Source organism: Pteropus vampyrus, unplaced genomic scaffold, assembly GCF_000151845.1.
Source record: "Pteropus vampyrus isolate Shadow unplaced genomic scaffold, Pvam_2.0 Scaffold27, whole genome shotgun sequence".
Classification (NCBI taxonomy): domain Eukaryota; kingdom Metazoa; phylum Chordata; class Mammalia; order Chiroptera; family Pteropodidae; genus Pteropus; species Pteropus vampyrus.
Genome location: NW_011888808.1, coordinates 8,265,729 through 8,281,424, shown reverse-complemented (window position 1 = coordinate 8,281,424; position 15,696 = coordinate 8,265,729). Strand labels below are relative to the sequence as shown.

The window sequence follows — 15,696 nt, the reverse complement described above, 5'->3', positions numbered from 1 at the left end:
ATGGAGGTACATAAATTGTCAATGTGCAGCTCAATGAATTTTCACATAGTAAACACATATAAACAGCATTCAGATGAAGAAATAGAATATTATTAAAACCCTGAAGTTTCCTTTGTCTCCCTTTGCAATCACTGTAGGTAACACTAATAGGTAACACTATCCTGGCTGTAATTCTGTAATTATCTCAAAATAAATAGTTAAAAAAGACGTACACAGCAAATACTTTCTTAAAAAGTTTTGCTAATATAATCAGAAAAATCAAACCAAAATCAAATATTAGTAGGGATGAAATAGGTTATAACATGATAAAAAGAGCGATTCAGCATTAGAAATCTGTAATCTGTGTATGCCTAGCCAGGCAACCTCAAAATAAATGACCAAGATTGACATAATTATCAGTAAATTGAGAAAGCTACAACTGCATAATTTCTTGTATTTAACTTCTTATTTTGGAAATAAAGAGATAATTTTTGTTCATTTGTTCCTTTTTATTACTTTGAAAATGGCTCCTCACTGATTCAAACTACAGTATAATATTTCTATGATTTGTCCACAGATCATATAAAAGTTCTCATTTGGGATTTTTTTTCTCACAGAACATCTTAAATACAGTTTGCTAATATTAGTTCCTTATTAATAGGAAAAATAAACATTGCTTAATCTATATTAACTATTGCCTATCGTTATAATTCTAGAACATATAATCCTGGAATGTTGCCTAAATTGGAATAATACCCATACAGACACGATTCAGTATGAATGTTACTTGCATTTTGACTCTGCGAATGTTGTTTGATCAGTTTAATTCAACAAATTTTCGTAATACTATCTGAAGATATTTCTTTAATGGGGAACTTTCAAAAGAACTTCAAATGATTTGAGAAGTTTTTAACATGTATCAGTGACTAAGTTTTCTTGTCCTCCGGCCATCCATCTGTCTGTCCACGCGCCCAGCCATCCGTCTGTCCATCCATCCATCCATCCATCCATCCATCCATCCATCCATCCATCCATCCATCCATCCATCCATCTATTATCTTTCTATCATCTATCGATCGATCGATCTATCTATCTATCTATCTATCTATCATCTACCATCTATCTATATCTATCTATCTATGGTTTATCCATATAATCTTTTAAAGTCTCAGTTAGAGTAAGTATACTAGAGTTTTGTCTTTATTCATTCATCAAATATTTATTAAGTTATTATGTACCAAATGACATTCTAGGTACTGAAGGGAAAACAATGAACAATGGGCTTACATTTTCATATTATAGGTTTCTGCTAAACTATAAAACTTTGAATATTGTGGTTTATGTACAGACTCTTCTGGTTCAGATCATGTTTTATGGTTTTTCTTCATGTACTTTTATGTCCTTTGCTGATCTATAGGTAAGTATGGCCCAAATTTTACTCGATGAAATTTTGCCTATAATATGGGTTACGCAAAGTTGATACACTGATTTTGCTAATTCTCAAACTCTTTATTTGAATTTGCTCCAATTTCAAACTTTGAAGGTTGAGGCTTTCTATTGTATTTTATTATCTCTGTGTTTATTGATCTACCTATTTCTATTCCTATTCACTATTTTATAAAACAGAAAAGAAATTTTTCTTACACTCAATGTCGGTGTATTTCTTAAAATGTCTCCTGTATATAAGGATCTGGATATACCCTTCTATAAATTTTTTTTTGAATTTTTATATGGGAATAGTTTTAAGAAACTTTCTGACATTTGACAAAAAATAACACACCCATGCACTCAAAATGAAAATGTCCTGAACCATAATATTTTTGTTTGTTATTTTTTATTCTATGATTATAGTTGTTATTTTTATAAGTTGTTTCATTTTGTCACTGTCAAACATCCTGTTTCCATTGCTGCATCTAAAATTAAAAGCTCAGAATTTTGCTGCTCAGCTGTTTTATATCCACATATAAAATAACTTTATTCAGTTAGTACACTCGAGATTCAGTGTCATGTTAACACAAGACAACATAAGTTCTTTTTATAAATTTACTAAGACAGATATTTCCTAAATATACGGAAAGATAAAATGCAAAAATTGTTAAGCTGTGTCTATGAAGAAATTGTTTTGATTAAAACATTATATTTTAAGTAGGCTCACTTTTTAAGAAGTTAAGCTAGATTTTATTTAACTTGAGGTAAATATGTGCTTATTTAAAGAGGTCTTTGCCCTGTTATGTCTATTTGATGAATAATTTTTTATTACTTTGCTTAATTTCCATCTTAAGTAAATATTGATAAGATACTTAGATTTTATAATTTTGATCACATTTAGGCTTTCATAAATAAAATAAAAATACACATTAATCAAACTAATTCCTAGAGAGGTATTATAATAATGGAGGCTAGGTTTTAATTCTTAAACAGTTGAGAGAACACAACAAATAGTTTTATTAAAATACAAAGACAAAATTGGATCTATTCTACATAGAGTTTCTAAATTTTGAAGGTTTTAAATACAATTCCATAAGACATGAGTGCTTTATGTTATAAAGTGAGGATGCTAATTACAATTTATTGTGGCGTGTGCTGAAATATAAAGTGATGGTAAAATAGAATGAACATATTTTTCTGCAAATGCTCAACCTATACATATATTAATATAATATATGTATAATATTAATATACACTTGTTTTTTTATTTACATATCTTTCCATTCCAAATTATTTACTTTAACTTATAAGGTTTCAAAAATTAATAACATATAATAAATTATATATGCAAATAAAGTATGGTGGATAGAATTCAGACAAGAAATTTAAAACAGTGCCAGAATATTGTGACACATTTTAACAAAACATGTCAAAATTCATTTTAAAGTTTAAAAGAAATTAATAAAACAACCCCAGGGGGTAAAGATATGCAATATACAAAAGTGAAACTAAACCAAATGAATTAGAAAACAAGAGTTTTGTTAAATATATCAAAATAAAACAATAAACTAAACTCTTGGCAATTATAATCAAGAAAGAAAAAGTGAAAGAAGGTAGGAAGGAGAGAGACACAGTAAGAGGAAAGGAACTCTATAGTAAAAGATTTCAAGAGAATATGCTTTTATAACCTCTTACTCAAAACTCTTGGGTACAGATGTATTTTGATATTAGAACTTTTGAGAATTTAGAATGTAATGTGGTACATATGTTGTTATTACATTTATAAAAAGAATCAAATGATTTATGTTATAAAAGTCTGAAAAGTCAGGCAATCTCTCCTTTTACTTTAAGAACCTGATATAGCTTTGATACAAATGACATATATAAAGAATATTCTTGCCAAATTCCACTGCTAAAACTAAATTTTAGAATAACAATCAAAATTCAATTTCAATGATAATTATTTTCCATTATCAAGCAAATATATTTTAGGACTGTAACTACAGTTCAATATTAGTATATATAAGAGATTTAATAATAAAATAAAATCTGTCAGTCTGGACAAAAGTATTTTTTCATAAGTTACTATACATTTATAAATAAAAATTTTGTTAATGATGGTATCTTTGGCATGATGGAGAGTGAAAAATTCCAGCCAATTTTAAGTTTATTCTATAATAGAGAAATAGAGATCTGCTCATTAAAGAACAAAGAAATGTGATCAGTGAATCTTTGACCATATAAGCCATGGTAGTAACAGGCTTAGAAATGGAAGTTCTAAGTAAAGGAAAGAGGGGCCAAATATTATTTTCTAAATTTTTGATGATATCTTTATCTATAAAATTTAATCCGATCAATTTGGGGAGAGGAATGCAGTTATTCTTACATATAACAGGTTTCAGTGAGTTGCTCATTGCTGTAATCAAGAACTTTTTTAACATTGCCATGATGTTAAGAATGTATCAGATAAATATAATCCATTTAACAAAAACATAAAATTCCTAGTAATTAATTTAACAATAAACATAAAGGGTATTTGATGCTTTTTCACCAAATTAATTGATATTTTAAAGCTTGAATGCATTGTCATGACAGAATATGTGGAACTACTATTATTTTGACCATATTTTATTTAACTCTTCTGATAATCATGAGTAAGAAGGTTGATTCCATATTTGGTCATTTAAAAATAAAAGTGCAATATATATACTGTATATATGTCTTTTTTCACATGCATGATTCTGTAACATGAGATTTTATAACAAATTATTATACTGAATCTTAAATTTCAGAAAATACCATAACATTCCTCATAAAATTTTATGTCTATTTATATAGATGAAAATAATATGCGGATAATCACTCATTCATATTTTATGCTTTATCCCACTCACCTTGGGGAAAATTAGTTTGTTTTTACTTACTATGCCTTTCTTCTGACCTTATCATTTGTCCATTTTAATTTAGTTGTTTTCTTTTTTGTATTTTCTGAGGTATCTTATTCTAATTATTAAGATTATGCCCATTATATATTGTCTTATCTGTTTTTTAAACTTTATTATATCTATTTATTAATAGCTGATGTTTTCTAATTTGCATTCTCACTCAAAAAGTATGATACTGATTGATGTATACTTTCATATATTGCTATTCATGTTTATTGTATTATTTATGTGAAATTATTTTTCTGATCTTATTAACTTATTGACTTCATAATTGTTTTGTTTGTTTTGTTTTCTCAATCATTAATCATTATTCTAAAAGCATTTTGACTATAACTTCTTTCTCCATTTATTTGAGTTCCAAATACACATTAAATGTTTCAAGACTCTATTCTGTTCCACCAACTAATGTGCATTGATATACTACCTTACTACTTTATTTCCATTTTATTTTCAACTTTTTAAAAATTGTCATATTTTTGATGAGAATATTTCATTATTTTGCCTCCAAATGAATTTATCAACTTGATAAACTTCAAAAAAGCCTTTAAGAATTTTAGTTATATTAAATAACATTCTTCTAAACCTCGATATTTGTATAATATGAATATTTGTTTAATTTGGGAACATTATATGTATCTTTGCATATTTTTATGTATGCTGGGAATTTTTATAGTGGTATTTGGTACTTAGTTCACCTATTCTATTAGATTATTCTTATTTTATAATTGTTAATGGCATGCAATATGCTTTTTAAAAATATTTAAAATTATCATTGAAATGGATTTTGCTAGTATATAAGCAAACTAAGAATTTTTGAACTTAGATCTTAAATATGGTCATCATACTGAACTTTATTTAATCCTAATACTTTTTTTCATTTTTCATTTTTAGTTGAGTATTTATTGTCTTTTGTTGCTTTCCTTATTCTTCTACCTAGAATATTAATTTTTCAATTATAATTATAATGTTTTCTACTTAAAAAAATGACTTAAATCAAAATAAGTATGTTTACCTCTTGCCCTATTTACTGATTTTTTTTTCCTTTTGTCAAGGATTGCTGTTGTATTTTACAAGTAATTTTGCATTATCTATCAGAATGGCCTTCTGGTTTTACTTTTTAATCTGTTAATATGTACATTATGTTAATACATTTGCTAGTATTAATTATCCTCAAATTCCTAGGATTAATCCTACTTGGTAATATTGAATTAATTCTTTACAACACTGTTGGAATTTATTTTCTAATGTTTTATCTAGAATTTTTAAATCTGGTTTTATAAGTGAAATTGCCTTGCACAGTGTGTGTGTGTGTGTGTGTGTGTGTGTGTGTGTGTGTGTGTGTGTGTGTGTTGGTATCTGACTTGTTTGGATATCATACAAATGATATCCTCATAGAATGAGCTGGCAAACATTTTCTATGTTCTGAAATAGTTTGTATGACACAATTGTCTTTTCCTGTGAAGATTTATTAAAAATTATTCTATGTATAAACCTTTAAAGGGTGCTGATTTTTAATAAAGTTTAATCACAAGTACTGTAATGTAGAAAGAAAAATAGGCATCCGTTCCTGAAATGATTGGTTTTCTTTATATTTTTAATCTTTCTATTTCATGTGTATAAGCCATCTTAACTTTTTAAGATGGAAAGAAGATAAAAGGCAAATTATGACTTAAAAATATCTGGCCTGAAGTACTAGTAAGTGATGGTAATATTTATCTCAGAACTAAATTATATTTAAAAATAAAATTACACTTTTCATCACTTAGATATGATTAGTTGTTCAGACCTGCCCCTACTGTTTTCCAGCCATTATTGCCTGTCAGTCTCTTGTTGGTTAATGAACTATCTATGTCTTATTTATGATGTATTAAGTAAGCAAAGATAAAAATATTATTTTTTTTAAAGGATGCATTTATGCTTAATGAAAAAGATGGGCTTCTTTAGCAATTATGGACTAAATCTTAAGGCTATTTTGATCAACCATGCAAACTTTATTAAAATCAAGTGGAAAATTTACTTCATTATTTCCTTTCCATAAAATATACTGTTTACAAATGCAAAGAAAGAATAATATTGCAACATTATGAGCAATTAACAAAAGCTTGATAAATTTCAGTCTCTGTCTATTTATACTTCAATCTGTCAATCGTGGCAAAGAGAAATTCTCATAAAACTTCACATTCCAATTGTTGCCAATACTGTAATTGTAGCCACAATGGAGTTTTTGTTTGTTGCTTTTGAATTTTATAGTTAAGGACCAAACTGATGCCTCAGCTGATTATAGCTTTCTACCTTAAAAGAGGTCAAAGCGTTGCACCTTTTTCTCCATCAGTTTTACTGAATATTTTATGAAGATAATTTTAAGCAAGTATATGTTTTACTCTACTGTAATGCTGTGGAAGATAAAATTCAGTTTTCTTAAATTTTCAAAGCTGATATTTGAATTTATGTCAAAAATATCTATTGCTAATAGTATATATTATAGGTAATGTTGTGGCATAACTTGATGATGCTTGAGTAACATCAAATTTATAATCGGAAATTTGCATATTACAAACACAAAGAATGACTGTCACTTGATTTCAGCACATTGCTCTATACTCTGGTGTGTTGGTTGCTAGCAGAAATCATGCTTGCGCAATTATTGAGTTGAAGAATGTACTTTCTTTTTATTTCTTTATTTATTTTTAGGCGAGGCAACCCTTGGTTGACCTCAGAGATTGCAAGGACCTTGTCATCTTACAATCCCTTATTTTTTTAAAATTTTTTTATGTCTACAGCACTTGGTCCTCCTAGGTGGTCTTCCATCCAAGCACTAACCAGGCCTGATCCTGCTTAGCTTCCGAGATCAGATGGGATCAGGCTTATTCAAGGTGGCATGGTCATAGACGAAGAATGTACTTTAAAAAAACAGTTGGAAAATAAGAAACTGCTCTGAAATTAGAAAAAAAAATATAAATTCGGTATGACTAATTTGACAGCCATGTAGAAAGCATCAGGTATAGTTGATCTAAAACTTCTAGAGAAACACCCAAAATAGACTTTGTATTATAATGTGCTATGAGCAAGTACAGACGCAAACCCATGATAGAACTGTGTAACCAACACTTTGGCATTAAAGCTTTATTTTCAGAGATTATAAAAAGGAAGATAGAAAAAACTAATTTTCATATTCTTAATATACAAAGTTATGCATTTACCACAGCTGAATATGTTATAAAATAATTAAGATAAGAGAAACAGAAAATAGAACTGTTTCATTTAGCTGGAAATTATATTCTGAATAGTCTATCTATGTCTTAATGTAGTGGTAAATATTATCAAATAGTATTGCACAGTGCACCATTTTATAATTGTCAATTTAGGGTTATTCATTAAATCATGAAAGAAAAATGCAGTGAGTTGGATATTTAATTTAAGATATCAAAACTTCCAAATATAAACATGGAACAATGCTGAAGGACTTTAATTTTATTTAAATTGAGTAGCATTGCTATTAGTATCAGTAATAATTGTTTATTAACCTTGAGATTGGGTGAATAGAGGTTTGACTACACAGAGCATATTGCTCCTAAGCTGCAAACTGACCCTTCTGCTTTTTAGTGAACTTTAAAATATAGATTTCTATTTCTAAACTCTGATATGGTTTGGGATTTTAGTTACCTTGGAGACTGCTTCTCTACCCTTGCCGAAAAAAAGATTACTTGAGGGTTCCTGTTGTTTCTAGCTCAGAACAATAGAAAAATAAGAGTTTCTTTTGAAATATACTTAGAATTCAGAATCTGCACTATAAAATGCACTAGGAGTCTAATGTCCACATCATCAACAGCATTGTACCATGGCTAATATAATAGCCTACATTTACCAAATGCATATTCTGTGACGGGGACTGTCCTAAAGCTTTACATGGACAATCTCAATCTTCTCAAGGAAAACAAACCTGTATAGCAGAACTATGGGCCTCCCTTTTAAATAAGAGAAAACTGAGCTTGTTGAACATGTATTTTCAGGGATAGAGTTTCCTATCTATTCCAGAGCATGTGTTTTTATCACTTTCTTTTCTGACTCATGTCTGTGTGTTTCAGAGAGCATTTACTTTGGTTGTCATAAAATATATTGTGATTAAATACATGTGTAACAACAACAACATTTCTACCCTCACTGTACTCACTGGGGAATTTACAAATGACTGTTCAGTCTTATCCTGGTCAGGAGTAAAGTTTTACATGCCATTATTCTCCAAACATATACCTACAAGATTTTCAAGTATTTTACTCATGGTTCAGAGTCTTAGGACCATCTAAGAGTGTTAAATAAGCACTAAGTAGGCAGTTATGTAGTGGGAGATATGAATAATTGGAATTTCAGAAATACTAGACAGTGAACAAATTAGTGACAGATGTTCTGTCTACTGGATGTTAATAGTACTCATGGAAACAAAAGTTCTACACCATTATTATGTCCATTATATTCTATACCATTAATATGTCTATTATATATATAAAAATGTAAAATGTTAAAATATATTACATTTAACTCCCCCATTTCTTTGCATTTATTTTGTAATTCACCAGAGTGAAACATTGAAGCAGAAAATATTCCTTTAAATAAATATGAAATGAAGTATTATAGATTGTGAATATCCATAATTAGGACACTCATCAGGAGGTGACTGATAATAAAGATCCTTTTCTTCCCTTCACCATGACCCTCCCTTTTTCTCTTCTCCCTCTTCCTTCCCTGTCTAGAGCTCTTTCCTTTCTTCCTCCCTCCCTTTCTTTACCACTTTCTCCACCTCTCCATTTCTTCTTTTCTTTCTTCCTATCTCTTTCGTGTTATCTCTCTTTTTCTATCATTTATCTATCGCCATTACCTATCTACTCAACTACAAACTGAAACTGTGATTCAAAATTTACTTTTAAAAAATAAGGTAACCCAACATAAAAAAAAATGTTCCCTAAGTTCTTATGTAACTGTACTATTTTACCACCAGCCATAGCCTTTCAACTCTTACAGGTATCCCTAATCTGAGAAACTATTTAAATAGTATTTTACCTTCTGTTAATGGCTGAATCATCATGGAACTGAGTTGGAAAAATTCTTGACATTGGACCAGGTTCAATCTTTTCTATTTTATTATATAACATCTTAAAATATAGAGGAAACTTTTGTCTGAAGTGACTAATTTGAAATAGAAAAATATGTCTGTTAAGAGGGTCCATCTTCACTTATGAATTATAATCAAAACCATTGAAAGTTTAGTATTCAGGGGGCTGGAGGATTTAGAAAAGCTAAGTTTGTCAGGAAAACAATATAAAAGTTTAAGAATTTGGGAGAAATATGATTAGAACAAAAACTTCTCCCAAGTACCTCCTGTAAAGCATCCTGTGACTGATAAAGGAGACAGCATATTCACCCCATTCTAAGAAGGTTATACAACTTAGTAGAGTCTAAGAGGCTCTGTTTAGTCAACATCAGTCACAATCTTTATCTTTCTACCTGTCATAATTGGTTGGATAATGTACATGGATGGATTTATTCAGAATTGAAAGATTTGAGATGTCTACCGAAGGCTTCTGAGAAAGCCTCTTGCTCTTCAGCAAAGAACCTAAGCATAGGAGTAAGCCTCTAACACTGATTGCTTCTAGCAGTCACCTTGTAACCCTGAGGGCATTTGGTCTTAGCACAAAGCCAACCCTGAGGACAACAGAGTCAAAGACAGATAAAAACGATGACTCTGATGACTTCATTGAGTCATGTATTCAGTGAGCTTAGAAATCTCTAACTTTTAGTTCTTTGAGACAGTTCATGTTCTCACTGTTTTAGCAGGCTTGTATAAGATTTCCTAATAATTAAGCCAAAGACATTCTGAATAATATAATCATATTCCTCATTTATTCCCTTGGGAAACCTAGAGTGTGCTTATGAAAAGATTCTATACTCGACAATTTTCTGGGAATATCCACTGATTTCCCAAACATCAAGCATTTCTTACAGAAAACTAAGTGCTTTTCACTGCTCCATTCTGACACCTCTATGCTGCCCTGTGGAAAAAAAAGAATGGTCTGTACACGTTTGATCTCATTTCCGGATATTCAAATACTTAGCCATGTGACTTCAAGTTTCCTTGAAAAGCAAAACATTATACTAGGTATTCCAATGACTGGAGAGCTCATGAGAGAATATTCTGTTTCATTTGGTTGTGTCAATAGGGAGAGTTGTGTGCTCAGAGAATAATGATAACCAAAACTATATAACATTTTCTCATGCTTGAAGATAGTCATGCTCTTACATATTTCTTCTAAAATACTAAGTGTAATAAATGATTGAAATTCAATCCTCTGTATGAACTTTAATTTATTCCATCTTTCCTCAATTTTTATACTTATATTTTCATTGTCTTTTTCTATTGTAAGTAATTATTCTCTAAATATTTTTTATATAAAATCAGTATTATTTATAAAAAATTTATTCGAAAGCTTATCTTGAGCAACATGCTTATGTATTTAGTACTGGCTATTTGTTATGGAATATGTTTCCTGTCATCATGGAGCTTACACTGTAGTGAGGAGAAAAACAAAACAAATCTCATAATGACATATTTTTGTGATAAATACTATCTAACAAATACGTAGTATTTTGTAAGAGAATAGAAGCAAGAGAGCAAATGTGTTTTGCACTAAGAAAAATTCTTTCTGAGGAACTAATACTTATCCTGAAGTTTGACAAAATAGTGGAAGAGAATGGGCTTTTCAGGGGAACATCCTATGTGGATGTCTAAATTGAGAAAGAGCTTTCTGCACTAGAGAAATTGGAATAAAGATATTGTGCTTAGAAGAAACAAGAAAGTACATGAGATACAGATGAAGAAATAGGAAAGAACACAAATGTGCAAAATACTGTATTATATTAAGAATGTAATGGTGTACCAGTTGTAGATTTGTTAACTTTACATAATGAAAAATACCTGATATAGGGAATTAAAGTTTCACACGATATTATTCTTAGTTACCAAAACATAGTATAACTCAATATTATTCATTTAATAAATTTATAAATAACAATATGGAGTATATAGGAGGAGAATGTACCCAAAGGACACTCAGGTTTCCTATGTGTACAATTCAATAAGAAAGGTGGAGGAATGATTGTAAGAAACAAATCAATTGTTTAATTAAAAAAAAAAAGAATGAAATGAGGTGTAACAATTGGAGTGCAGAACAAACAAAATAGCTTTATGTGCTGATATATTTTGGTTTATTGGAAATTTTTAAGAGAAGAAATTAAAATAAATACAATGAAGTAATAACAAAGTTTCTATATATCCTTTATAACAGAGGTCAGCAAATATCTTTTGTAAAGGGCTAGAAAGTAAATATTTCAGGCTTTGAGGTGATAAGGTCTCTATAGCTATGGAAATCTGCCATTGTAAAATGAAAATAGACATAGTCTCTAAGTAAATAAAAGAAACAAAACTCCACAGATGAATCGATAATTTACTATAAAGTATTTTCTGAAAGTCTATCACAATAAATTCGAAAACATAATAATAAATGATTTCCTTATAAAATAATAATCTTGATTTGATTTATAATCAATTTAAAAATAAAGAAAAAATCAGTCACACTTATTTCTGTACAAAAGTAATGAACTATCCAAAAAAGAAAGTACGATGATGAATGTTAACTGGAATCATTGTGGGGATCATTTTGTAGTATATACAAATATTGAATTATTATGCTATATTCCTGAAAGTAATATATTGTATGTCAGTTATACCTCAATAGAAATAAAGGAAAAATTAATCACATTTATTTCTATACAAGACGATGAACTGTTCAACTATGCAAGACAATGAACTATTCAAAAAAAGAAATTAAAGGAAAAAAACCAGTCCTATTCAAGGTAACAAAAAGAATAAATTATTTAGGAATAAACTAAAGAGGTGAGACACCTTACATTGAAAATTACAAAATAAAAACATTGATGAAATAAATTAGACACAGACAAATGGACAGACCTAGTGTTCATGGATTGGAAGAGTTAATATTGTTTAAATGTCCATATTACACAAAGTGATCTACAGATTCATTGCAATCCCTATCAAAAAACCAATGGCATTTTTACAGAAATGGTAAAAAAAAGTTCTAAAATTTGTATGGAACCACAACTACAGAAGATCTCCAATATCCAAAACAATCTTAAGCAAGAAGAACAAAGATGGAGGCACCACACCTCTTGGTTTCAAAATACATTACAAAGCTACAATAATCAAAAGAGTATTGTACTGGCATAAAAACAGACATATAAACCAATAGAATATAATAGAGAGCTCAGAAATAAATCCACACTTTCATCATCTTATCTTCAACAAAAGTGTCAAGAACACACAATAGGGAAAGGATAGTACTTATAACAAATGGTGTTGATGAGACTGGATATCCACATGTAGGAGAATGAAACTGGACATTTATACTCTGTACAAAAATCAACTCAAAATGAATTAAAGTCTTAAATCTAGACCTGAATCCACGAAAGCGCTAGAATAAAACGCAAGGAAAATGCTTCCTGACATTGTTCTTGGAGATGAATTTTTCATTATGGCACAGGCAACAAAAGAAAAACATACATCAAACTAAAAACCTCTGCCAAGCCATGTAAAGAATCAACGGAGTAAAATGGCAACCTAAGATGGGGAGAAAACATTTTCAGACTATATATTTGATAAGGGGTTAATATCCCAAATACATAAGGATTTCATATAATTCAGTAGGAAAAAACCCGCAAATAACCCAATTAAAAAAAAAAATAGGACAAAGGGCCAGAATAGATACTTTTCAAAAGAAGACATAAAAATGGCCAAAGAGTACATGAAAAAGGTACTCAACATTACTAGTCAGCAGAGAAATTCAAACCACAATTAGATATCACCTCATACCTCTTAAAATGACTATTATCAAAATGACAAAAAAATAATATCTATGTGTAGAGCCAGAGAGAAGATAATCAGGGGGATCATTTCATAAGCTATATAAATGTCTAACCGATATACTGTATACTTGAAACTAATAAAAAAAATCTTAAAAAAGGATTTAAAAAGGTATAAAGAAGAATTAAAATGCTTGAACAAAGCACTGGTAACAATAAAAATAAATAAAGTGACCCTAAAAAATGACAAAAAATAACAAGTTTTGGTGAAGATATGGAGAAAAAGGAACACTTGTATGCTGTTGGTAGGAATGTAAATTCATATAGCCATTATGGAAAACATTAAGGAGGTTCCTCAAAAAATTTAAAAAATAGAAGTACCTTATGATCCAGCAATTCCACTTCTGAGTATATATCCAAAAGAAATAAAATTGGTGTCCCAAAGAAATCTACATTCCTATGTTTATTGCACTATTATTTCCAAATCTAAGATATGAAAACAACTTAAATGTTGACAGAATAATGAATATAGATAATGTAATTATATATAAATATATATTATTCAGCCTTAAAAAAAGAAGAAAATCTTGACATTTGTGAAAACATGGATGAATATGCAGAGCATTATTATGTTAAGTAAAAAGTCAGACATGGAAAGAAATACTGTACTGTGTTATTGCACACAAGGAAACTAAAATAGTCGAAATCATAGAAGCAGAGGGTAGAATGGTAGTTTCCAGGGTCAGGGTGAGAGAGGGAAATGGGAAGATAGATGTTGGTCAAAGAGTGCATAGACTTCGTTATACAAGACAAATAGTTTCTGGAGATATAATGTACAGCAGTGTGACTGTAGTTAACAATACTATATTATATATTTGAAATTTGCTGAAGGTAAATTTTAAGTGTTCTTATCACTCACATACATGCACACACACACATACACACACAAGGAAATGGTAATTATATGATTATGTGAGGTGGTAGATATGTTAAATACTTGATCATGGTGATTATTTATAATATTTACATATATCAAAATATCAAGTTGTTCACCTTAAATATATATAATTTTTACTTGTCAATTATGCCTCAGTCATTAAGGATTAAGACAAAGAAGAATATCATCCACATTATTATGTAGTAATATTATAGATGTTTTGTTACAATCAATAGGATAACAAGAAATATAAAAATGAGATAAAATAATTTTTTTGATGATATGAGTTTTATACCTGCAAAAACTAAGAGATATAAATAAGTTCCTAAAAATATAATAAGGGATCTAAGGAAATTGAATGGATGCAAAAAATAATTTATAACTAGGTCTTTTCTATTATAAGTAGTAATAGGATTTTTAAGAATCCACTCAACAGTAGAAAAGCTATAAGACTTTAGAATAAACTTAAAGAAAAAGTACCTGACTTTTATGAAGAAAGCAATACAGTTTTATTTAAGGACATAAAACAAGACCAGAAGAAAGGGAAGGAACATACCATACTATTTTATAGAAACATAAAAATGTCAATTTTTCCAAAATAATATTAAAAGTTCAATGTGATTCCAATTTGAAATAAGTTTTTACAGATATTGTGCCCTTAATGCCAATGTGAAAGGTTTTTATTTTTGCTTGTTAGTTTTGTTTGTTTGTTTACAAACTAGGAACTGTTTATTGGTGTGATGAGAAGCTGTGTACAAGTAAGTTACGAGTAGAAGGAGGGAACTGTCCAGTGCTGACAAAATTGGTCGGGGCTGGAGGGTAGGCCTAGCAAAACTTCTGAAAATCATCTCAACTTCTTCTATGTACCTCATGGAAACCAGGTTCCAGGACACAGCCCATGGGGAAGGGGGCAGACGAGGTTGCCTCTAAGAGCCTAGGTTTTACCTCCAGGCTCCCTACCTTTAGTCCCTTCAGTGGAGTCTGATCAGATGCGCTAGAGACATAACTTTCTTTGTGATCTACTTTCAAGCATTGTTCCCTCTGTGACCTTGCAGGGGGCCTCCAGTCCCTTGTCTAAGGCTAGGTCATTGCTGGTTGGTCAGAGTGCTAAACACCACTAGCCACAAAAATTATTTTGAAAGAATAGTTAGGTGGAAATCTTCTAGAGTTTAACATGTAAAATAGCTTAAATTAACTAACAGACAACACTCAGAAAGCTATAGATGGAGAAAGTATCCAGTCGTAATGAGGATAAATTAAAGACACATTCAGAAAAATGGATGCTGAGAGACTTTTTTGCCAGTAGAACTATGTTAAAGGAAGTGCTAAAGAATGTTCTTCAGCCTGAAGGGAAATGCCACCTATTAGAAAGCATATGTACAGGAAGGAATTTTAAAAAAACACAGAAATTGTAATCATTTCTGCATTTTTCCTTGCTTTTAATTTAGTTGAAAAACAAACAACTGTATTAAGCCAAAA

General features: G+C 29.8%; 1 pseudogene; it reads right to left on the bottom strand.

Moving 5' to 3' along the window:
• Nucleotides 1–7,123: 7,123 nt before the first annotated feature.
• Nucleotides 7,124–7,242, bottom strand: LOC111737481 (annotated as a pseudogene).
• Nucleotides 7,243–15,696: the final 8,454 nt, after the last annotated feature.